At 43.8% G+C, this 23,447-nt stretch overlaps 1 long non-coding RNA gene across 2 annotated transcripts in view; it reads left to right on the plus strand.

Moving 5' to 3' along the window:
• LOC112448796 (uncharacterized) overlaps positions 1 to 23,447 on the plus strand; it is a 66,189-nt gene that overhangs the window by 10,830 nt on the left and 31,912 nt on the right. Inside the window, exon 2 of one of the 2 annotated variants that reach the window (XR_009496462.1) lies at positions 7,232 to 14,448. The exons of the other annotated variant lie outside the window; for it this stretch is intronic. This is a non-coding gene — a long non-coding RNA (uncharacterized lncRNA). The remainder of the gene's footprint in view (positions 1 to 7,231; positions 14,449 to 23,447) is intronic. 2 annotated transcript variants of the gene reach the window in all.

Here is a 23,447-nt window from a genome sequence, read left to right on the forward strand (position 1 = left end):
ACTGTGGTGTTAGGGAAGATTCTTGAGACTTCCTTGGACTGGAAGGAGACCCAACCAGTCAATTGTAAAGGAAATCAGTCTTGAACGTTCATTGGAAGGACTGATGCTGAAGCTGAAGCTCCAATACTTTGGCCATCTAATGGGAAGAACTGACTCATTGGAAAAGACCAATTTTCCAAATGGTCTTGGGATGTTGGGAAATACTGAAGGCAAGAGGAGAAAGGAACAACAGAGGATGAGATGGTTGGATGTCATCACTGACTCTATGGACATGAGTTTGAGCAAGCTCTGGGAGTTGGTGAAGCCTGGCATGCTGCAGTCCATGGGGTCTCAAAGAGTTGGACATGACTGCGCAACTGAACTGAACTGAACTGATTCTATCTGAGGTGAAGTGATATTTCATTGTAGTTTTGATTTGCATTTCTTTAATAATGAGTGATGTTGAGCATCTCTTCGTATGATTGTTAGCCATCTGTATGTCTTCTTTGGAGAAATATCTGTTTAGGTTTTTTGCCCACATTTTGACTGGATTGTTTGTTTTCCTGATATTGAGTTGTATGAGCTGCTTGTATATTTTGGTTGTTAATTGTCAGTTGTTTCATTTGCTATTATTTTCTCCCATTCTGAGGGTTGTCTTTTCACCTTGTTTATAGTTTCCTTTGCTGTGCAGAAGCTTTTAAATTTAATTAGGTCCTATTTATTTGTCTTTGTTTTTATTTCCATTGTTCTAGGAGGTGGGTCATAAAAGATCTGGCTATGATTTATGTCATATAGTGCTTTGCCTATGTTTTCATCTAAGAGTTTTATAGTTTCTGGTCTTATATTTAGGTCTTTAATCCTTTTCGAGTTTATATTTGTGTATGGTGTTAGGAAGTGTTCTAATTTCATTCTTTTGCATGCAGTTGTCCAGTTCTTCTAGCACCACTTATTGAAGAGACTGTCTTTTTCCCATTGTATATTCTTGTCTCCTTTGTCAAAGATAAGGTGACCTTATGTGCGTGGGTTTATCTCTGGGCTTTCTATTCTGTTCCATTGGTCTATATTTCTGTTTTTTGCCAGTTCCATACTGTCTTGATGACTGTAACTTTGTAGTATAGTCTGAAACCAGGTAAGTTGATTCCTCTAGCTCCATTCTTCTTTCTCAAGGTTGCTTTGGCTATTCGAGGCCTTTTGTATTTCCAATGAATTGTGAAATTTTTTGTTCTAGTTCTGTGAAAAATGCCATTGGTAATTGGATAGGGATTGCATTGAATCTGTACATTGCGTTTGGTAGTATAGTCATTTTCACAGTATTGATTCTTCCAACACAGGAGCATTGAATATCCCTCCATCTGTTTATGTTATCTTTCCAATTTAATTTTTCTCTGTAACCACCATCTGATGAAAACTTTTGCTTCTTGTACCCACCCTGCCACCCCCAATCTTCACCAGGGTAAGAATTTTTGTCCGTTGTTTTGCTATTGCATCCCCAGTGCATACAAGAGTACTTGGCCATGTGGATGCATGCTCAATAAATATTTGTTGAGTGAAAAGGGCAAACTAAAGCCAACTTATTTTTTAAATTTAATTTTTAAATTAATTAATTAATTTGTGTTCCTCTGGTCATAGTTGTGTCATGAGGGATCTTTGCATATCATCTGCATATCAACCTCAGATATGCAGATGATACCACTCTAATGGCAGAAAGTGAAGAGGAACTAAACAGCCTCTTGAGGGTGAAAGAAGAGAGTGAAAAACATGGCTTGTACTGCAACATTAAAAAAACTAAGATTATGGCATCCGATCCCAACACTTTATGGTAAATAGAATGGGAAAATGTGGAAGCAGTGTCAGATTTTCCTTTCTTGGGCTCCAAAATCACTTTGGATGGTGATTGCAGCCATGAAATTAAAAGACGCTTGCTCCTTGGAAGGAAAGCTATGACAAGCCCAGACAGCATATTAAAAAGAAGAGACATCACTTTGCAGACAAAGGTCTGTATAGTCAGAGCCATGGTTTTTTCAGTAGTCATGTAAGGATGTGAGAGTTGGACCATAAAGAAGGCTGAGCACCAAAGAATTGATTCTTTTGAATTCTGGTGCTGGAGAAGACCCTTGGGAATCCCTTGGACAGCAAGGAGATCAAACCAGTCAATCCTAAAGGAAAACAGCCCTGAATATTCATTGCAGAGACTGATGCTGAAACTCAAGCTCTAATACTTTGGTCTCCTGGTGCCAACAGCCAACTCATTAGAAAAGACCCTGATGCTGGGAAAGAATGAAGGCGGGAGGAGAAGGGGATGACAGAGGATGAGATGGAAGATAACATCACTGACTCAATGGACATGAATTTGAGCAAACTCTGGAAGACAGTGAAGGACAGGGAAGCCTGGCGTGCTGCAGCCCATGGGGTCACAAAGAATCAGACACAACTTAGTGACTAAATGACAACACAAAGCTGATTTACTTCAATATAATTGCAACTGGTCTCCTGAAGGGTCCTCTTGGAAAAGAGGAGATATCGCAGGTACAGGAGCTGGGATGGGAGGAGCTGAGTCGGGCTGTGGCTTAGGGTCTTAGCTCATAATATACAAGCTGTCATGGTGTGCCTTTGTTTCAGTGCATGGATTACACATGTGTGTGTTTAAGATCTTTGGTGAGTCAGTCAACAGAACTTCTTGTGTCTCTATCATCCATGGATATGTCTTTTTCTTTTAAAAGAAACCTGTTCATGGTATATGTTTTGTTTTTTCTTTGAAATCATCAAAACCTTAAGATATATGGCTCTGTCTAGTAGTATCTTGGAGAAGGCGATGGCACCCCACTCCAGTACTCTTGCCTGGAGAATCCCATGGATGGAGGAGCCTGGTGGGCTGTAGTCCATGGGGTCACTAAGAGTCGGACACGACTGAGCAACTTCACTTTCACTTTTCACTTCCATGCACTGGAGAAGGAAATGGCAACCCACTCCAATGTTCTTGCCTGGAGAATCTCAGGGACAGGGAGCCTGGTGGGCTTCCGTCTATGGGGTTGCACAGAGTCGGACACGACTGAAGCGATTTAGCAGCAGCAGCAGCAGTAGTAATCTGGGGGCCACAATTACATTGCAAGTAGGGTGGAAGAGCCATTTTGGTTTTTAGCTTTTTTGGAGACAAATAGCCCTTCCCCTGAGGGTGTCCCTGTGAGGGAGGCAGGGACAGCTGCAGCTGTAAGGTTACTGCAGCAGCTTAGGGGATCACCTGTTTGCAAAGGTGAGGTAAGGACTTTTCGATCAGATGCCCTGACTACTTGTCTCTAGATGGGCTAGTAGGGAGCTGTCTGTGGCCAGTAGGAGAGACATGGTGCCCTTCTGGGTCAGAACAGAACAAGATAAGGGTTATTTCTTTAAAAACACTTAAAAATCTTGGCTTTAAAAAAAAAGTGAATTCTCCCCAAGTTGTGTTACCCTGAAAAGAGAGATAGGAAGACTTGACCCACTGAGGATTTAAAGATGTTAATGTGGATTCATTCATGCCATATGGCACAGCCAAAGATGCAGAGTCAGGTGGTCCTCCCGAGTGATGGCAGAGCACTAATTGAAAAAGATATAAGTCTGATTGTCAAGGCATGTCTGTTGCATGTTAAGGCAGAATAATGTGGTGTTTAATACCTGGGGCTCAGGAACAAGCCTGCCTGGCTTCAAATCCTGGACCCATTACTCAGCAGAGATAAGACCTGGGGTAACATAATAAACCTCCTAAAGCCTCAGTTTCTCCATCTGAAAATGGCCAGTGTCTTACTTAGGTGTGTATCCTCCTTCCTCCTCTTTCCCCATCTCTCCTGCATGGACACCAGGCAGGTGTTCACCCCCATCATGCCCCCAAAACCATTCTTGTCTGGGCCCCCACTGACCTCAGTGTTGCTGCAGCTAGAGGTCAGTTGTCAAAATCCTCAACTTGCTTGGTTCACCAGCTACACCCAACCCACTGGCATACTTTCTCCTCTCCCAAACTTTCTTCTGTGGGCTTCCTGTTCTGATTTCCCTGCCAATCACCTGGCAGGCTGCTTCTCTTTTTCTGGCTGTTCTTCTTTCCCTGGACTTCACAAGGTTGAACCATTTCTAGACCCAACGAGTCCCTTGGAGATCTCCTCCCAACCTGTGCTTTGCTGCTGCTGCTGCTAAGTCGCTTCAGTTGTGTCTGATTCTGTGTGACCCCATAGACTGCAGCCCACCAGGCTCCCCCGTCCCTGGGATTCTCCAGGCAAGAACACTGGAGTGGGTTGCCATTTCCTTCTCCAATGCATGAAAGTGGAAAGTGAAAGTGAAGTCGCTCAGTCGTGTCTGACTCTTAGCGACCCCATGGACTGCAGTCCACCAGGCTCCTGCATCCATGGGATTTTCCAGGCAAGAGTACTGGAGTGGGGTGCCATTGCCTTCTCCAACCCTTGCTTTAAATAACATCAAAGTGAAAATGAAAGTCACTGAGTCGTGTCCGACTCTTTGCGACCCCATGAACTAGTTCATGGAATTCTCTAGGCCAGAATACTGGCGTGGGTAGCCTTTCCCTCCTCCAGGGGATCTTCCCATCCCAGGGATCAAACTGGGGTCTCCAGCATTGCAGACAGATTCTTTACCAGCTGAGCTTTTGGGAAAGCCATTTAAATAACATCAAGATGGTGACAAAATCCTCTTTCTTATCTGTAGCCCAGGCCTCTCCTGGGCTCCAGACACTTGCTTCTGATTACCTGCTCGGCTTCCCCACTCGAATGGATGGTCTGCTTGACACTTCCTCTCACAGGGCCAAAACCAAACTTTTAACCTTCCCTCTGAGTCTTGTTTTACCCCATATTCTCCATCTGGATTGATGATAACTTCATCCTTTTAACACATTATTGACCGGGGGATTTATGCAAAAACTAATGCCTGTGGCCAGAGATTTGTTATGTAAGTGAATATTGAAAGATTCCGGTCAATAATGTTTGGGTAACAATAGATGTATTAATACGTCTCTGATCAGTAAGTTGTTAATTAACTGATTCATCATCAAATCCTATTGGCTCTCGCTTCCAGAGTACAGCTAGCATCTCACTCTGATCACTTCCCATCAATTCTGTCACTCCCACTCTGTCCTCTCTCTTGGATCATTTTGGTAACTTCCTAACTACCTTCTTTTGTCTGCCTTTTGTAATCTGTTCATCACAGCCACCAGCATGGTCCTATCAAGACATTAGTTCATTTCACTTTTCTCATAAAAACCTGCACGAACTTCCATGTTGTTAGCATAAAAGCCCCCACTGTTCCAGGAGTTCAGGGGCCCTGTGCGGTCAGGCCTTGTTGACCTCTCTGACCTTTGCCTCCTGCCTGCCTCTTGAAATGCACAGCTGCAGTCATACTGGTCTCTTTGCTCCTGCAGAAAATTGAGGGTCTTTCTGCCCCAGGGTCTTTGCACTGCTGTTGCCTCCTCCTGGAGGGAACACTCTTCTCTGAGATAGCCCTGTGCTTTGACCTCTTATCTCCTTGTTGGCAAGGCTTAAGCATTCTACTGGACATTTAAGGACTTTGCTGCTCACCTTATTTAAGACAACATCCCCTCCCGCCTCCACCAATACTTTCTGCTCTTTCTGCTTCTGTGTTCTCCTCAGCAGTTATCGCTAAAATACCTGAGGCAGGGACCTGTGCTCCATTTACTGCTGTATTCCTGGTGCCACATGCCTAGAGCTGTGCCTAGTGCTTGGTGCGCACAGCGTCAGTAGTTGGGAAGCAAAGGAGCGTTGAACAAATGCAGGGAACCATCCATGTGCCATGCCTGGATGTTGTCTGGCACACAGTCAATATCAGCCAGCTGCTTTCAGTATCATTACTGTCAGCGCGTGGCTAGATGCCAGAATATGAGTATCTTCTTTAGAAACATCTGAGCAGTTTTGGGACCTTCCTGACAGTCCAGTGGTTAGGACTCTGCACTTCCAGTACAGGGGATGTGGTTCAATCTCTGGTTGGTGAACTGGGATCCTACCTGCTAAGGGGTGCCCCCCCCCCCAAAAAAAAAACCCTAAAAAAATTCTGAGCAGTATTCAGTGAAAATATCATGCAGGGGCCCTATTTCTAGAGTAATATTAGTTGAAAAGGCAACAATTAAATAAGGAATAAACTAAAAATGGACACATATAATTGAACAGAATTTGTTTCTGAAGAGAAGTGCAGGTGTTATGAGTAGGATGGGATGTTAGGAAGCTTAAGTGTGTTGGGTGAAAACAGACCAAAACCAAATCAAAATGAAACACCCCCTCACTCCCCCACCCCACTCCCACACTATGATCCTGTAGTAGAGGTTTGTTTCTTCTGGGAATATATTGGTTTATTATCATGATACCTGGATGGAGGACAATGAATCAGGTGGGCATGGATTTAGTATTTCAGCTTTTTACCACGTCTTCCTGTGTAGAAGTCCTTTGGTAGATCATGTGGAACTATGTGATCAGATGCAGAGGTCAGTGGTCTCGAATCATATCCTTATCCAAGACTCCTCTGATCACCTACAGATGATCAGATAAACCAAAATGAACAGATAAACCAAACTAAATCTATGCTTGGAAGGCCATGTCTAGCAAATCAGTTGCAGTTTTTGGATCTTTGCTGCCTCATGCAGGATCTTCCATTGTGGCCCACGGATTCTCTCATTGTGCACAGGGGCTTAGTTGCCCTGAGGCATGTGGGATCTTAGTTCCCTGACCAGGGATCGAATTCTCATCCCCTGCATTTGAGGGCAGATTCTTAACCACTGGACTGCAAGGGAAGTCCCTTTGTTACCCATTTAAGATTAACCAGAGCCATAACTGTCAATCTCAGCTTTTGATTACCATCTAAGCAGTGTTTTTCTACCAGCTTGATCTAATTCTAAGCAACAGTGAGATATTTCACTGCTTAGTTAGCCTTGGCAACCATTTTCCGGTAGACTTAGAGTTTCCATTTGGCTTTTTGAAGTAGTATTTAATCCCTGGGGGCTCTCATTACTCCCTAAGAGGATTCTTGAGTACTGACTGGAGACCCTGTACATGACCATTAACAGGTTTTAAAAATTATTTGAAAAATGTAGTCTGTCTCTCATTTGTTCAATCATTTAACTGTTAATTGTTTAACTTGTTTATTACTATTACCTATAAAGGTCAGGAAGCAACAGTTAGAACTGGACATGGAACAACAGACTGGTTCCAAATAGGAAAAGGAGTACGTCAAGGCTGTATATTGTCACCTTGTTTATTTAACTTCTATGCAGAGTACATAATGAGAAACGCTGGGCTGGAAGAAGCACAAGCTGGAATCAAGATTGCCGGGAGAAATATCAATAACCTCAGATATGCAGATGACATCACCCTTATGGCAGAAAGTGAAGAGGAACTAAAAAGCCTCTTGATGAAAGTGAAAGTGGAGAGTGAAAAAGTTGGCTTAAAGCTCAACATTCAGAAAACTAAGATCATGGCATCGGTCCCATCACTTCATGGGAAATAGATGGGGAAACAGTGGAAACAGTGTCAGACTTTATTTTCTGGGGCTCCAAAATCACTGCAGATGGTGACTGCAGCCATGAAATTAAAAGACGCTTACTCCTTGGAAGGAAAGTTATGACCAACCTAGATAACATATTCAAAAGCAGAGACATTACTTTGCCAACAAAGGTCCATCTAGTCAAAGCTACGGTTTTTCCTGTGGTCATGTATGGATGTGAGAGTTGGACTGTGAAGAAGGCTGAGTGCCGAAGAATTGATGCTTTTGAACTGTGGTGTTGGAGAAGACTCTTGAGAGTCCCTTGGACTGCAAGGAGATCCAACCAGTCCATTCTGAAGGAGATCAGCCCTGGGATTTCTTTGGAAGGAATGATGCTAAAGCTGAAACTCCAGTACTTTGGCCACCTCATGGGACGAGTTGACTCATTGGAAAAGACTCTGATGCTGGGAGGGATTGGGGGCAAGAGGAGAAGGGGACGACAGAGGATGAGATGGTTGGATGGCATCACTGACTCGATGGATGTGAGTCTCAGTGAACTCCGGGAGTTGGTGATGGACAGGGAGGCCTGGCGTGCTGCGATTCATGGGGTCACAAAGAGTCGGACACGACTGAACACTGATCTGATCCGATATATAAAATACAGTATACTATAGTATAGTATACTCTCCATGCATGTATAATCACATGGAGACCTGCCCAGAACTGTGAAAAGTTTGAGTGGCCTGAGTACACGCTCCCAGCTGAAGTCCGTAAGTCAATGCTGTGTCCTGTCATTTCAAACTAGAAACAAGTAAACAAGCGGACTTTTTGTGGTCTACTGAGTGCCACATTTTTTTTTTTTTTTTGCAATTTTAATGCTTTTTAGAGGTAATTTAACTGTTTAAAATAAATTCAGGCTTAGCGCTGAAGTGCTGTCTAGTGTTTTTAAACACAAGAAGGCAGTGATGTGTCTTAGGGAGAAAATACATGAGTTAGATGAGCTTCAATCAAGCATGAGTTACAGTGTTGTTGGCTGTGAGTTCAGTGTTCGTGAATCAACAAAATATATTAAATAAGGTGCTTTACAACAGAAGCACACTTGACAAGGTTTATGTATTGATTTGTTGATGAAAATATGACCATAGTGACTTCCCTAGCCATCCAGCGTTTAAGACTCTGAGCTCCCAGGGCGAGGGGAACAGGTTCGATATCTGGTTGTGGAACTAAATCCTACATGCCACACAGCGAGGCCCCCCCAAAAATGACATGACCAGAGGCACATGAGAACTTAACCCTGTATTTTCCCTAGGAGTATTTGGTAATTTAGTCTCCACACTGACTTTATAAAACATAACTATGATAAATGATGAGACTGATCAAAAATTGAAACCCCAAAACCCAGGAAAGCATGTTGCATAAAAGGCTACTGAAATGAAGCCTTTGTAAAGAGAATGCATTCTAAATTTTCTTTCCTATAAAACCTTTATTTTTGCATTTCTGCATTGCTGAATGTATGACTCATTCCATGTATATATCTGACATTTACACTTGAACTTCTTTGCTTTTAAACTTTTTAGCTACATCCCAAAGCATGTGGGATCTTAGTGTCCTGACCAGGGATTGAACCTGGGCTCCCTGCATTGGAAGCAGAATGTCTTAGCCACTGGACCACCAGGGAAGTCCCTGTTAATTAAAGTGCATTAGATACCTCTAGGGGCCAGTGGAAATTTAGCAACATGAAATAGGTATTCTTGTTTTGGAGACAGTCTCAGTGGTTGGCTTGGTATGTTGGTTCTCAGAATAAAACGCATTCATCCCAGCCTGCAAATTTTGAAGTGCTGAAACTGAATTGTTATTTAAAGGTTTAAGGACATTCAGCAGCCTAAAAGGGGCTTCCCAGGTGGTGCAGTGGTAAAGAACCTGCCTGCAAGGCAGGACACGTGGGTTTGATCCCTGGGTCGGGGAGATCCCCTGGAAAAGGAAATGGCAACGCACTGTAGTATTCTTGCTTGGGAAATCTCATGGACAGAGGAGCCTGGTGGGCTACAGTCCACAGAGTCCCAAAGAGTCGGACATGACTGAGTACACATTCTCTGACTCTCTCAACAGCCTAAAAATGGTGTTCTGGAATTGAAAAGTTTAAAATATATTTATTCATTTATTTGACTGTGTCGGGTCTTAGCTATGGCACTGGAGATCACTGTGGTGCGGGGACTCTCTTTGTCTTGTGTGGGCTCACTAGTTACAGGGCACAGGCTTAGTTGCTCCTCTGTATGTGGAATCTTAGTTCCCTGACCAGGGGTCAAACCTGAGTTCCCTGCATTGCAAGGCAGATTCTTAACCACCGGACCACCAGGGAAGTCCTGATAGTGAAACTTTTACAGACTACCTTGCTAAAATTTTATAGTATTAATAAATACTCAGATGCTAAAATATAGTGTTTGTTTGGCATGTTAAGATCTACAGACAAGATGGGGACCACTGATTCTATCAGTGACCTGGGCGTGTTTTCTTGCATTGCTTTGGAAACCCCCAAAGCCAATATTATAATTTTTTCATTGTCTGCATTTAATACAAATGTTTTGAAAAAGACAGGTGCTTTGATTTAAAGATTCATTGATTTTGACCTTACCAGTTTGAAATTTCTGAGCGTTTTTACCTGAGCCAAAGCCTTTTGTACTTCCAATTGCAGGGGAAAAGGCTTGGAAGTAGCATATTAGCTTGAGCAAGATATCTTTGCAGTGAGATGTGTAGCATCATTTTCTTGGTGATAGGTCTAAGAGACATTTTAAGCACTATAATTATACACTAAGATGTCATGTTGATTTAATGACATCTTAACTAAATTTCTTATAAGACCTTTTTAAAATTTAAGAATAATTGACTTAGAATGTTAATTTCTGCTGTACAGCAAAGTGATTCAATTATGCATATTCTTTTTTATTGGGTTGGCCGAAAAGTTCGTTTAGGTTTTTTCATAAGATGTTATGGAACACACTTTTTGGTCAATCCAATATATTCTTATCCATTATGGTTTACCCATGTTGTCCATCCATTCTATATGTAATAGTTTGCATATACCAACCCCAATCTCCCAGTCCATCCCTCCCTGACTCTCCTCCTCTTACAAGACCTTGAGGTTAATCTAGTGAGGTTAGATTTATTTAAATTTAGGAGAAAAACGTTATATTACTTGTTTCTGAGACTTTTTTTTTCTTTTACTATACCTCCTTCATGTTTCATTTTTAAAGCTAAACAATAAAATACTCACAACCTAAGTGTCCAGCTCAATGCATTTTGACTCATGCATATACTCACCACCAGATCAAGAAGATTTCCATCAGCTCAGAAAGTTGTATAAAGTTTTCACTGTAGCATAACTCTACAGAAAATTGCACTTGATGAATTTCACAAACACAAGCCACGTGCCGCCTGTCCAGGGCAGGAAACAGAACAGCTCCAGCTCACCATAAGCCCTGTGGTTCTGCCCTTGTCCCCACCCCAGGGATAACCCTTGTCCTGAAAATTTTTGAGCATGAGTTAGTTTGACTTTCCTAGAATGTCACATCAATGCAGGCACCCAGTATGCCCCTTTGGTGCTTGTCTTCTTTCACTCAGCTTTTTCTTTGTGACTCACTCATGTTGCGCGTGTGGTTGTCCATGGACCATCCTCATTGCTGTGACACATTGTAGAATTCCATCTGACTTTCAGGGTGATGGTTGATGGAGGCTCCCTTTTCAGTAAGTGAGATCATTTGTCCTTTTTTTGGTAGAAGACAAACCCTAACTCATTCTCTAGGACCTCTGTCTGCTCTTGCTTATTTGAGGGGTGGCTGGTTCCTTTCTCCTTAATCTGTAGCAATCGCCTGTCATGAAGAAGGACATCACTGGGTGCTGACTACACACTGAGAGAGGGAGATGGCTATCCCTGTAGGTTCCTGAGCCCATTTCCCAAACTAGGAAGAGGCCAGAGAAGCAGAAGGAAGCAAACAGCAGAGCAGTAAGCAGAGTTGGAGTCTTGCCTTTGAGGACTGAGAGGAGCCCTGAGGCCTATGCTTCATGGCTTCTCACCTGCCTCTTGGACTGTGGGATATAGGGAGCTCGAGACTGAGGCTGGCATACTGCTAGTGGAGGAAGCCCTGGATCCCGAGCCAGAAGAGCTGGGCTTAGAATTCCCACACTGTCACTTACCAGGGTGTGACTTTGAGGGGGTTCACTTAACTTCTCTTAACATTCTTTCTTTCTTTATGGCTGTGCTGGGTCTTCATTGCGGCACGTGGCCTTAGTTACCCGGTGGCATGTGGGATCTTACTATGCAGATATAAGGGGAAGAGAGTGCTCACTATGAGCCAGGCCTTGTTGGTAATTTCACTTTGAATCCTCAGGATTTTACAACATGGGCAGTATCATCCCTATTTTATAAGTGAGGAAACTAAGGGACAGTGAGCTTCAGAGCACTGAAGGGTAGCCCCAGCTTGCTACAGCTAAAGAAAAGCCCATGCAGTAATGAAGACCTGGCACAGCCAAAAATAAGTAAATAATTTTTTGACAAAAAGGCATGCTTGATCTGCCCTTCAGTTCCATAAAATTTAGAGTTGAAAAAGGACGTTCAGGTGTTCAAGTTGTTCCAAACATAAATGAAAGTTTTCCAATTGATGCATCAAGTATCAGCTTTTAAACTTTAATTCAAATTAAGTAAAATTAAAAGTTTACTTCCTTTGTCATAGTAGCCACAATTCAACTACTCAACAGCCAACCTTACATGGCCAGTCACTGATGCATCAAATAACTTAGTCCAAAATCCTCTGCTACAACTCAGATCTCCTGGGTCTCACACTGACCACCATATCCTATTGGACACTCAAGGTCACCAAGACTTTTAACACAGCTAGAATCAAATGCAAATTCCTCCATGTGTTCACTCTGTAATCATTGGCTGATTTTTTTTGTTTGTTTCATGCCTACTTGATACTCCTGGCAGCATGGCCATTCCCTGTGTGAAGAAAGCACATTGATAGCTTTATCTTAGCCCCCAAGATGATAGCTATACCTTGTCTTGGGATCCCAGCGAGTTGCTGAGATGATAGATGAAAGCTTATGGTGTTCCACCGGATTTGTGGTCTCTGAAGGAGAAGATTTAACTCAGGGACCAAAGACAGTCTCACTCACTCAGAGCTTTATGTAGTAGAAATTTTATTAAAGTGATAGTGACAGAAAAAGCTTCTGACATAGACATCAGAAGAGGGTAGAAAGATTACCCACCTTGTTAGTTTAAGCAGGTCTTTATATACTTTTCTGCTAGCTGCTGAGAATAGAAAAAAGTACCCCAAGGTTGTAAAAATTTTGCCCAGACCCTTTCCCATAACATACATCCTGGGATGACATCAGCAGGAGATTAGCCAGAAGGAATGGGTTAACCCAGAGCTCAAGGCTGTGGAAGTCTTACCCAGACCTTCTTGCACAACATAAGTTCTGAGCTCAAAAAAGCTTGTCCTTGAGCAAGAAATACTGCTGCCTATGAGGCCTACATGTCTAAGACAAAAGAATGTGAAAAAGAAAGAATGTTCACCTCTTCCTTAAAGGGGCTTGGACTCCTTATCAACCCGCCTAAGTTAACTCTCTTAACATAGCTCAGCCATGGGTGTCACTTCACTTCCCTCTCCTTCTGCATAGATTGGTTCCCATTCAAGATTTTGAGTTTCTCAGAGAAGTGATCTTTCTAAATTCCATTTCCACAGTCACGTACCACCAAGCATCTATGCTCAAACTCCAGACATAGTGCATTATGTACTTCCTCTGAGGAACTAACCAAAATGACTGTCCAATCACAAGATTCTCCCGCCTGCTTCCCCAGTGAGGGACTGGCTGTCAGGGTGTAGTGTGGTAGGAATTTGAGACAGCCCCAGTCCCCTTGGCACTGGGGTCCATCCTTGGGACCCAGTCACACTCGGGTCTGTGGTCTGAGTCATGGGGTCTGAGAGCTGATATGAATGCAGCCAACGGGTCTGGCGTTGCCCTATGTTCCATGTACAAGGCCTTGTTTCTGGGCTTCCAGCAGCCTAAGGGGCAGTTAGTGGGATATGAGTCCCTTGAAAACCTCACAGTGCTCTTTAGGTGATGTGTTTGTGTTCTTATTCTCTGAATTGCTGTTGGCAAAGAATGGTTCCTTTGTATATTGTTTATTCTTGCCAGTGGGCTTCCCTAGTGTCTCAGATGGTAAGGAATCTTCTTGCGCTGCAGGAGACCCAGTTTCCATCCCTGGGTTGGGAAGATCCCTCTGGAGAAGGGAATGGCTACCCACTCCAGTCTTCTTCCTGGATAATTCTATGGACAGAGGAGTCCAAAGAGTCTCAAAGAGTCAAACACTACTGAGCGACTGTCACTTCACTTTTTCGTTCTTGCCAATACATGGCACTAACATATTTGCCATGTCAGCAGTCACTGTTTCTACTGTGGTATGTATGGCCCAGCATTAGCTGTGTCACTACCAGTTCCTGCCCTCTTTGTCCCAGGACCTAATAACTCCATCACTCTTTCAGCTGAGAAGTCCTTTGCTTTTTTACAAAATGAAATCTTAATTAAAAAAAAACACAACTTTTGGCTGTACCACATGGCATGCGAGATCTTAGTTCCCCAGTGAGGGATCTAACTTGTGCCCCCTGCATTGGAAGGGTGGAGTCTTAATGACTAGACCGCCAGGGAAGTCCCACAAAATGAAGTCTTTTTTTTTTTTTAAATTTGGGCGCTCCGGTAAGCCAGTCCGGTCAGTTTAGAACGTCTTTCCCGGATCGCGGCGCCTGACTGACCCGGATCCACCGCGGAGGGACGACCCAGCGCCTCCGAAGTCGCACTGCGCCTGCGTCACCCAGGCACGCGCCCCGCCCCCTTCAAAATGAAGTCTTAAATGATGGTTTCATCTGGTGGACATACTTGGAGGTGCGTTTCCTGAGTCACAGTTTTGGAGAAGATGTAGATCTTTCTTCTTTGGAGGAAGCTCTCTTTAGGCAGGTCAGTCACTTCATTGAAGAGACAGCTGGTTCTAGGTTGGAGCACTGGAAATGTCCAGGACAGGGCGGAGTTGGGGAGGCAGCCCCTGCCCCCAGAAGATCATGGTCTGGCCGGTGAGGCTGGGCAAGTTCCTCAAAAGATGCCCCATGTCTCCATCCTTGGCTATTATTGGTGGAGGTTGGAGAAGAGGGAAGTTGGGAGGTGCTGGCGAAGTTGGGTTGGTGCTCCCTCCCTTAAGAAAGCTTCCTGAGGAGAGAGGGTCAGATTCTTTGTGAAGGAGACAGACCCGCCAGGCCCAGGGGAGGCTGAAGGTAGGAAGACTGCATGTGCCTTGTTTCATACTTGTGGTTTTCTCTGCATCTTCTCCCATCAGTGTGTTGGATCTTAAAAACAACCCTGTGGGGCGGGCAATTCTCTGTCCTCAGAGGCCATGGAAAGAGTGAGGGTGGGTCAGCGAGCAGAAGCTGCTGGGCACGGTTTCCTGTTGGAATGACCCTGGTGTTTGGCCTGGAGTCTCAGCGAGACTGTGCAGGGCTGGCCTGCTCTCTTGGTCTCCAGTTTTCCAATCTAGTTCGTCTCTGAGCACTGCCACTCTCCTAGATTTACAGTCTGATTTGTTGAGTGAGTTCCTGCTGCTCCCAAGTCATAAATTCCAATAAAAGCAAGCGATCTTATCTTTGACCATGTTTTCCGTCATTGAGATGGAATGTGCTTGAAGATGGAGATCTTGATATGAATAAAATTATTTACAAGACAGAAACAGACTCACAGACATAGAAGTCAGACGTATGGTTCCCAAAGGGGTAAGGGAGAAGGATAAATTCGGATCTTGGGCTTAGCAGATACAGACTACTACATATAAAACAGATAAACAACAAGAGGCTACTGTAAAGCACAGGGAACTATATTCAAAGTCTTGTAATAATATATAATGGAATAGCATCTAAAGAAGAATATATAGATATATATGTATAACTGAATCACTTTGCTATACACCTAAAATGAAGATAGGCTTGTAAATCAACTATAATTTTTAAAAAAGGTGGAGATCTTCATATTGTATCTTTCCTTGGTAGGTTTTATTTACACTAAAGACCTAGAAAAAAAGTATGTGAAGTCTTTGAAAGGGATGTGCGTGCTTAGTGGCTAAGTCATGTCAGACTCTTTGGAACCCCATTAACCATAGCTTGCCTGGGTCCTCTGTCCATGGGATCTCCCAGGCAAGAATACTGGAGTGGGCTGCCATGCCGTCTTCCAGGGGATCTTCCTGACCCAGGGATCCAACCTGCATCTTCCGCATTACAGGCGAATTATTTATCACTGAGCCACCTGGAAAGCGCTCTCTGAAAGGGAACTGGTTCCTAAAATATGGGCAGATTTGCTTTTGAATAAGAACATCCTTCCAGGAATTCCCTGGTGGTCCAGTTGTAAGGAATCTGTGCTTTCACTATGTAGGGCCTGTGTTTGATCCGTTGTCAGGAAAGCCAAAGAGAAAAGGAAAAGGAAAAAAACAAAAGAATACATTTCCTAGCCTAGCGAAGGACTCAGGTGAGCTCAGTGTAGGTATACACTGTTCCCTCTGCTGGGAACCCTTGCCATGCTGCACCTCTGGCCGACAGCTGATTCAGCCAACATATTGTGTCCTCTGTGAAGGTCTCCCAAGCCTAAAGAACCCTCTGCTGTCCTCTCAGTGTCCCCATGGCAGCATCTGCCTCTCATGACTGCCTCCCCCAAAGGTGCAGGCTCCTCCAAAGCTGGGCTATGGCCTCTTGGTCCTTGTACCCCAGCTTCTAAAAGGGCATCTGGTGCCTTGCGGGGGCTCATCAGCGGCTGCTGGCTAAAGAGTGAGCTACTGCTGAATGTGTCAGTCACGTAGGATGTGTGAAAGTCCCATCTCAGTGGGCACAGCTTGGAAAGAGCAAGGGGAAACCCGTGAACTTGTGGATACCTTGCTAAACTGGGATACAACTTGAGTGTGTGCTGATGATTTACAGAAGTTGAATATAGTCTTTCTGACAGCTGTTTATAATATATATAGATTGGCACCTTAAAATTCACATTAAGCCCAATCTTTCTTGCTTGTATCAAATTCTTTTGCTTTTTAAAGATTCTTTCTCCCACATAATATTTTCATGTTCTTTCTTTAAAGTTAAAAAAATTTTTTTGGCCACATCACATGGCATGCAGGATCTTGGTTCCCTGATCAGGAATCAAACCCATGCCCCTTGCAGTGGAGGTGCGGATTCTTAACCACTGGACCACCAGGGAAGCCCCTATTTTTGTGTTCTTATGCAGAGCTGGGTGAAGTGCTGAAGTTACAGTAAATGCCCCAGGAGTGGTAACATCTCTTCCTTGATTTAATCTGTCCCTGCTTTCACATATAGCATCCACTCTGGTGTTGCAGGTGGGCACAGTCTTCAGAAATTGGAAGTCTGGACTGGTCCATTAGAGAAGAGGTTTTCCACAGCATTTCTTCACCTTGGCCATCCCTTTAATTCCTTATTTTTTGACCAGTGATGGAAAATTGAATCAACGGTGTCCCTATGGCTGGCGGTGGTGTTCAGATGCTGCAGAGTTCAGCTCTGTGTTTCCACCTGGGCGCAGGCCTACTTGGGACCTGAGTCATCGTTCCTTTCGTTTGTGAGTCTTTATTTGGGACACATCTTCTGAAGCACTCAGCATGGACCGGACTCTCTGTTTCTCATTTTTATGATTCAAAGACAAAGCAGGTGTTGATCTTGCCTTCCCCTGGATCTCGGTGGCCCTTCTAAAGTATAAAGTGAACTAAAAAAAAAAAAGTCTTTTTGTACAGGTACCTGGATCCCACATGTGCTGCTGGGGTTCTGACCTCAGCTGGATCTGACCCTGCTTGGCTGCTTTTGGGGTCACAAAAGAAACACTTCAAGGGAGGCTGCAGTCTAATTTTGGCTCATTTTAACTTAATTACCTCTTTAAAGACCCTTCTCCAGAATTGAGAGTTGGACCATAAAGAAGGCTGAGCACCAAAGAATTGATACTTTTGACCTGTGGTGCTGGAGAAGACTCTTGAGGGTCCTTTGGATAGCAAGATCAAACCAGTCAATCATAAAGGAAATCAACCCTGAATAATCATTGGAAGGACTGTTGCTGAAGCTGAAACTCCAATACTTTGGCCACCTGATGTGAAGAGGCTACTCACTGGAAAAGACCCTGATGCTGGGAAAGACTGAGGGCAGGAGGAGAAGCAGGCGACAGAGGATGAGATGGTTGGATGGCATCACATCTCAGCGGACACGAGTTTGAGCAAACCCTGGGAGATGGTGAAGGACAGGGAAGCCTGGAGTGCTGCAGTCCATGGGGTCGCAAAGAGTCAGACACAACTTAACGACTGAACAATAAACCAGAGTCACATTCTAAAGTAGTTAGGGTGTTAGGGATTCAACATAAAGTTTGGGGAACATGATTCAGCCTGTCATAGGATCCAGGGTAAAGTTGCATAGTTTGGGCAGAGGGGGTAGATTTTGGCATCATTTCAAAGGTGCCTTGTTACAGGAACCAACTCAAGGTAAAAACCTATATGCAAAATAGAAATCCCAGAGATAAATCCATATACCCATGTACACCTTATCTTTGACAAAGGAGGCAATAATATACAACTGAAAAAAGACAATCTCTTTAACAAGTGGTGCTGGGAAAACTGGTCAACCACTTGTAGAAGAATGAAACTAGAACACTTTCTAACACCATACACAAAAATAAACTCAAAATGGATTAAAGATCTAGATGTAAGACCAGAAACTATAAAACTCCTAGAGGAAAACATAGGCAAAACACTCTCTGACATACATTACAGCAGGATCCTCTATGACCCACTTCCCAGAGTAATGGAAATAAAAGCAAAAATAAATAAATGGGACCTAATTAAACTTAAAAGCTTTTGCACAATGAAGGAAACTATAAGCAAGGTGAAAAGACAGCCTTCAGAATGGGAGAAAATAATAGCAAATGAAGCAACTGACAAAGAATTAGTCTCAAAAATATACAAGCAGCTCATGCAGCTCAATTCCAGAAAAATAAATGACCCAACCAAAAAATGGGCCAAAGAACTAAACAGACATTTCTCCAAAGAAGACATACAGATGGCTAACAAACACATGAAAAGATGCTCAACATCATTCATTATCAGAGAAATGCAAATCAAAACCACAATGAGGTACCATCTCACACCGGTCAGAATGGCTGCTATTAAAAAGTCTACAAACAATAAATACTGGAGAGGGTTCGGAGAAAAGGGAACCCTCTTACACTGTTGGTGGGAATGCAAACTAGTACAGCCACTTTGGAGAACAGTGTGGAGATTCCTTAAAAAACTGGAAATAGAACTGCCGTACGACCCAGCAATCCCATTGCTGAGCATACACACCGAGGAAACCAGAATTGAAAGAGACACGTGTACCCCAGTGTTCATCGCAGCACTGTTTACAATAGCCAGGACGTGGAAGCAACCTAGATGTCCATCAGCAGATGAATGGATAAGAAAGCTGTGGTACATATACACAATGGAATATTACTCAGCTATTAAAAATAATGCATTTGAATGAGTTCTAATGAAGTGGATGAAACTGGAGCCTATTATACAGAGTGAAGTAAGTCAGAAAGAAAAACACCAATATAGTATATTAATGCATATATATGGAATTTTGAAAGATGGTAACAATGACCCTATATTCAAGATAGCAAAAGAGACACAGATGTAAAGAACAGACTTTTGGTCTCTGGAGAAGGCAAGGGTGGGATGATTTGAGAGAATGGCATTGAAACATGTATATTGTCATATGTGAAATAGATCGCCAGTCCAGGTTCGATGCATGAGACAGGGTGCTCAGGGCTGGTGCACTGGGATGACTTTGAGGGATGGGATGGGGAGGGAGGTGAGAGGGGGGTTCAGGATGAAGGACACATGTACACTCATGGCTGATTCATGTGAATGTATGGCAAAAACCCCTACAATATTGTAAAGTAATTAGCCTCCAATTAAAAAATATATTAATTAAAAAAAACCCTATATGTGCATGGTCGGGAGAGGGAGTGTCTAGCAGCACTGAGTACATTGTAGGCACTTTCAGTGTGGCTGAATCTCTTGTAGCAACATGATTTTTGAGGATGTCACTAAAGGATGTTGTCAGGTGGCAGAAGTAGTGGAATAAAATAACAAGTTTCACGAGATGTTAATATTCACAACATTAGAGGGCTCAGGGTGGAGCCCAAATGGAAGGAGATGTAAGAACTGTCATTGGTTAATTTAAAATGTCCAAGTAGAAAAGGTGTTATCTAGCTAGTTGATTTTTCTCATTTTGTGTTATAACTGATTTAAAATGGTATCTTTAACCTTTTTGTGGGTGTACTGTATCAAATTGACCCAATAATCCAACCTTTATGAATTTATCCCATGAAATTATGGAGCAAGTGACAAAGATGTATGTTGATTGTGATTAACTGCAGTGTGATTGATGCAAACTATGGGCCCAGCCACTGAGAACTGGTTAAATTATAGTCTGTCTAGGCTGTTGAATCCCATATGGTTATTAAAGGTGCTTATGTAGATTATCAGAGAAGGCAATGGCAACCCACTCCAGTACTCTTGCCTGGAAAATCCCATAGGCGGAGGAGCCTGGTAGGCTGCAGTCCATGGGGTCGCTAAGAGTCAGACACGACTGAGCGACTTCACTTTCACTTTCCACTTTCATGCACTGGAGAAGGAAATGGCAACCCACTCCAGTGTTCTTGCCTGGAGAATCCCAGGGACAGGGGAGTCTGGTGGGCTGCCGTCTACGGGGTTGCACAGAGTCGGACACTACTGAAGCGACTTAGCAGCAGCATGTAGATCATGGATCATAGGGACTGGGTAGGCAAAGGCATGCATGTACCTGGCCTGTGTTGGGAGTGGGGAGTGATAGGAACTATGGCATTAGCGGGGCGGTGAAAGTGCGGAGTGAAGATGGCTACTTGGTTCTAGTTGTTTCCTGGCCATGTGGAAATGTGCATCCAGTGTGGTCAGACTTTCCCATTTAAAAAATCGTAATTTGGAAGAAAATTATAAAATTTATTTATTTTATTTTTTTTCCGTTTTAGTCAGATGGCTTCCCAGGTGGCTCAGTGGTAAAGAATCCACCTGCAATGCAGGAGATGCAGGTTGGATCCCTGGGTTGGGAAGATCCCCTGGAGGAGGGCATGACAACCCACTTTCAGTATTCTTACCTGGGAAATCCCATGAGCAGAGGAGCCTGGTGGGCTATAGTCCATAGGGTCACAAAAGAGTGGGACATAACTGAATGACTAAACAACAGCAATGACAAAAAAATTGACATATAGCATTATGGAAGTTTAAGGTGTGCTAAGTCGCCCAGACATGTCTGACTCTTTGCAACCCGTGGACTGTAGCCCACCAGGCTCCTCTGTCCATGGGGTTCTCCAGGCAAGAATACTGGAGTGGGTTGCTATTTCCTTCTCCATTAAGGTGTACAAAATGATAATAATTTGATGCACATAGATTGTGAAATGATTATCACAATAAGTTTAGTCTGTTGTTGTTCAGTCATGTCTGATTCTTTGTGACCCCATGGACTACAGCACATCAGGCTTCCCTGTTCTTTACCATCTCCCAGAGTTTGCTCAAACTCATGTCCACCGAGTCGGTGATGCTATCTAACCATCTCATCCTCTGCTGCCCCCTTCTCCTTTTGCCTTCTATCTTTCCCAACATCAGAGTCTTTTCCAATGAGTTGGCTCTTCACATCAGGTGGCCAAAGTATTGGATGTTAAGTTTAGTTAACATTCACCATCTCCTATTGGTACAAAAAAGAAGAAAAATGTACTTTTTCTTTGTGATGAGAATTCTTAGGATTGACTCTCTCAGGAACTTTCTTTTTTTTTTTTTTTAATTAAAAAAAAAATGTGGTGGCACCAAGCCTTTTTTGTGGCACTTGGGCTTTTCTATTTGTGGTGCACAGACTTAGTTGCCCCACAGCATGTGGGATCTTAGTTCCCTGACCAGGAATCAAAGCCACATCCTCTACATTGGGAGGTGGATTCTTAACCACTGGACCACCGGTGAAGTCCTTGACTCTCTTAACAGCTTTCATCTACACCCCACAGCAATGTTCATCGAAATCATCATGCTGCTGGTTATATCCTTAGAACATATATTTATCTTGTAACTGGAAGTTTGTACTTTTTGTCCACCTTCCATCCAATTCCCAGATTTTCTGTTTTTTTAAAAGAGAAGTCAGAAATCTTGAATTTTCTGGAAAATGTTCTGATTTTTTAATGTTGGTAAAATGCTTCCCTGGCGGCTCAGTGGTAAATAATCCACCTGCCAATGCAGGTAATGCAAAATGTTGGGCCCAGCTCCAGACTGCCTGAATTAGAGACTCTTGAACTCTGGAATTTCCCAGACCAGAATACTGGAGTGGGTTTCCATTTCTTACTCCATAGGATCTTCCCAATCCAGGGATCGAACCTGCATCTCTTGCACCGGCTGGTGGATTCTTTACCACTGCGCCACCTGGGAAGCTCCTCCTACTGTCACAGAATTCTTTTCTAATTGTTATCTGCTTACTTTAATAAGCGTATTAGAATTTGAGCTGATTTTTAAGGAAAGGCTAGGATTTGCCCAGGTGGAAGAAACAGGAAGATAGTTCAGATGAGCCAGCAGTCCTGGCAAACCTGGCCTAAAGCCTGATGTGCTGGCTCAGTGGTAGCGGTCTGGGCTGGTAGGGGTGAGGTGGGCGATGAAGCTTGAGAATGAGTGTGAGGTGGGGAACCCACCATGCGCCCTGAGGGCAGTGCCAAGGGATGGGGATGTTAGGGGGATGACATGGCTACTTTCCAGGGACAGTGAGAGCACAGGAAGCAGGATTGTAGGACACGCACCTGGCAGCTGAATGTGGGCCAGATGGGGCCAAGATGCTGGTCACTTCTGCAGGGCTGTTGGTGTTAGTTAGCCTCTTGGCTTAGTGTTTCAGGTGTGTTAGCCCAGGACCTTGGGCCATCAGGAGGGAGGTGCCAGGGGTCTGGGGGAGAGAAACAGGAGAGGGGGATGGATGTCTGTCATTTAGTGTTGCTCTCTGTGTGGACTTGATCATGAGCATCATATAGGTTGTTGTATAAAGGAAAACCTCTTACAATTGCTGATATTGGAGAAAATGCAAAATAAGAGAAAGGCCAGAAGCAGCCTGGACTCCAGGAGTGTTGACTAAAGTAAAAACACACAAGGTGAGAGCTGTGAGTTTGGGTTTTATTTGGGGGCCTTACTGAGTCTGGTAGCTCAGACGGTAAAGAATCTGCCTGTAATGCAGGAGACCTGGGTTTGATCTTTGAGTCGGGAAGATCCCCTGGAGGAGGGCATGGCTACTCACTCCAATAGTCTTGCCTAGAGAATTCCATGGGCAGAAGAGCTTGGTGGGCTACAGTCCGTGGGGTTGCAAAGAGTTGGATGTGACTGAGTGACTAACTCTTCCACTCTCACTTTTCACTGAGGCCTATAGCCTGGTCGGCAGCCTCTCAGACAGCTCTGAAGAACTGCTCCCAAGAGGTATGGGGGTGCAGGGGCAGTCAGTATATATGTGATTTTGATGAAGGGGGGATGTGTAACCAGGCACACATCTTGTTAAGAAAGTAGCTGCTAGTCACAAGGAACAGATGTCTCTGTTAATGATTTTACTGCTTTTTCTAAGTATGGGAAGATGTTGGAATCCAGGTTCATTAAACATTTTTCCTAAAAATATCTGTCTGAAGGCCTCTTCTGCCAGTTTTTCCCAGAGCACAGAATGCCTTGTTTCTGATCTCCACCCTGAACTCCTCTTAGTGTGGGTTGAAGGTCAGTGACTTGTGGTGGTGAGTGACTCAACCACCCCCGATCCCTGCCCCCACTCCCGAGCCAGATGGCGGGCAACATTCTTTGGCAGAAGCAAATACAGTGTGTAGCTGTTGAGTGAGCTGCTGTCTACTTACCCCAGTCA

The sequence above is a fragment of the Bos taurus genome, chromosome 11, assembly GCF_002263795.3.
Source record: "Bos taurus isolate L1 Dominette 01449 registration number 42190680 breed Hereford chromosome 11, ARS-UCD2.0, whole genome shotgun sequence".
NCBI lineage: Eukaryota > Metazoa > Chordata > Mammalia > Artiodactyla > Bovidae > Bos > Bos taurus.